Source organism: Neoarius graeffei, chromosome 23 (genome assembly GCF_027579695.1).
Source record: "Neoarius graeffei isolate fNeoGra1 chromosome 23, fNeoGra1.pri, whole genome shotgun sequence".
Taxonomy (NCBI): domain Eukaryota; kingdom Metazoa; phylum Chordata; class Actinopteri; order Siluriformes; family Ariidae; genus Neoarius; species Neoarius graeffei.
In genome coordinates this window covers 48,984,195-48,986,789 of record NC_083591.1, presented here as the reverse complement: position 1 = coordinate 48,986,789, position 2,595 = coordinate 48,984,195, and positions in this window count along the sequence as shown.

The following is a 2,595-nucleotide window of genomic DNA, read 5'->3' as shown; positions in this document are numbered from 1 at the left end:
TGCATTAAAAGGGGGGGGGGGGGGGGGGGGGGGGGGGGGGGGGGGGGGCTGTTTCAGCATTCATTTTAAGTTTCACAACTGGAACAAGGCTCTGATCTTAAAACATGATTTGGTATTTAGTTTCCTGGAAAGTGCTATAAAAAGGTGATATATAAAAATATTTCAATACGAGTGATAAAATGTTCTAAAGGAAAAGAGCAGCCAGTGATGTGATGCTAAAACTCTAATATTAACTCATTTTCTAGGAATACAATATGTGTTAAATGCAGACGCGCAGCTTGTGAACAGGCAAGGCAGGCAGCTGCTTGGGGCCCCCTGGCCCAGGGGCCCCCTGAGAGCCGGGGCCTGAGGGCTTATTTATTTTGTTTTTTATTGTTTTTATTGTTCTTTACCATTGTATTTTCACATTTGGAATTTAAAAAACTTTGGTTTCATACATTTTTCGTTGGTGTCAGATTATTTATAACATATTGGTGATGAACACTGGTCAGAAGGGCCCCCTGGACATTTTTGCTTGGGGCCACAACAGACTCTAGAATCGCCTCTGGTTAAATGCTACCTCAACCTATAAATCAGATAGAGAATGTGTTAATGTTGAGTACAGTGTTAGTTTTGTGTGAGCCTAAACAAAGTCATGTCAAAGTTACGGGAGTGTATTGGTGCCATGACAGAAAAAGAAAAATGAATCAGTATCATGTTATAATGCAAAAAGTTTATTGTAATAACAAGAGGTAGAAACTATTTTCACATTATTATGACATACAAACTTACCATGTTATAACAAGAAACTTTCTTATAACTTGATAATTTATATATTACACTCACCGGCCACTTTAATAGGGACTTGTTCTAAGATTCCTGTTCTTGGCTGCAGGAGTGGAACCCAGTGTGGTCTTCTGCTGTTGCATGCTGAGATGCCTTTCTGCTCACCACGATTGTAAAGAGTTGCTATGAGTTACTATATCCTTCCTGACAGCTCAAACCAATCTGGCCATTTTTCTCTGGCCTCTTATCAACAAGGCGTTTGTTTCCACCCACAGAACTCTCTCTCTCTCTCTCTCTCTCTCTCTCGTGTTTTTTGTTTCTCGCACCATTCTGTATCAACTCTAAAGACTGTTGTGTGTGAAAACCCCAGGAGGTCAGCAGTTTCTGAAAAACTCAAACCAGTCTACCTGGTTAGCACCAACACCCATGCCACAGTGAAAGTCACACTTTGAGATCACAGTTTTTCCCATTCTGATGTTTGAAGTGAACATTAATAACTGAAGCTCTTGATTTGTATCTGCATTATTTTATGTCAAGGGATTGGCTGATTAGAGAACTGCATAAAACAGCAGGTAGATGGGTGTACCTAATAAAGTGGCCAGTGAGTGTATTTATATATATATATATATATCTCATCTCATTATCTCTAGCCGCTTTATCCTTCTACAGGGTCGCAGGCAAGCTGGAGCCTATCCCAGCTGACTACGGGCGAAAGGCGGGGTACACCCTGGACAAGTCGCCAGGTCATCACAGGGCTGACACATAGACACAGACAACCATTCACACCTATGGTCAATTTAGAGTCACCAGTTAACCTAACCTGCATGTCTTTGGACTGTGGGGGGAAACCGGAGCACCCGGAGGAAACCCACGCGGACACGGGGAGAACATGCAAACTCCGCACAGAAAGGCCCTCGCCGGCCCCGGGGCTCGAACCCAGGACCTTCTTGCTGTGAGGCGACAGCGCTAACCACTACACCACCGTATATATATATATATATATATATATATATATTCTACTTCATGCTTGGTTGAGACATGGCGAGATTCTGTTCGCTGTTAGAAACAGGGGTACAGTAGGAGTCCATTTCTGTCCCCCAAGATAAAATCTACACTAATGTACCCCCTAGGGCTCATTATTGGACCTCAAGGTAACTATGTGTACCTTTTAAGAGCCAAAAAGGTACATATATGTTCCCAAGCAGGATATAAAGGGTACAAATAAGTACCTTCGAGGGTCCTGCCCCAGTGACAACCCATTGTACCCTTACAGGTACAGTACTTTATTTTCTGAGAGTTTTGTTATTGAGTATGATGGATAATAATGTAATTAGTAAGCATATGATTAATCAAAGTCCCTCTCATGCCAGAATCGAGTCCCAGGACTAACCAACTCTTTAAGGCGTATGGGTGCGGCGCTGATCTCCGTTTCGATAGCCCTCAGCCTCTCACCTATACAGCTAGGGTTACAGTGGGGGGCCAGTCCTCTGGTAATTGCGAGAATTTGACTTCCCTACTCGCATCTGTATTGCAGCATGCCTTGCCATATGGTAGTAGGTACCATTTTTATGATGGTCTTTGGTATGACCCGACCGCAAGTAGAACTCGCGATCGAGAGGCAGACACGCTAACCACGAGGCCAATTCACGGTGCTGTAAGATAAATAGTGTATCATTATAGGTGATAAGTTTGTAGGTCACAATAATGTGAAAATATCTTGTTATAACATGAAAAATTTTATTATTATCACAATAAACTTTTCACATTATGACCTGATACTGATCTGTTTTTTGTTTTTGTTTGTTTGTTTTGCGTGGTAGCAATACGCTT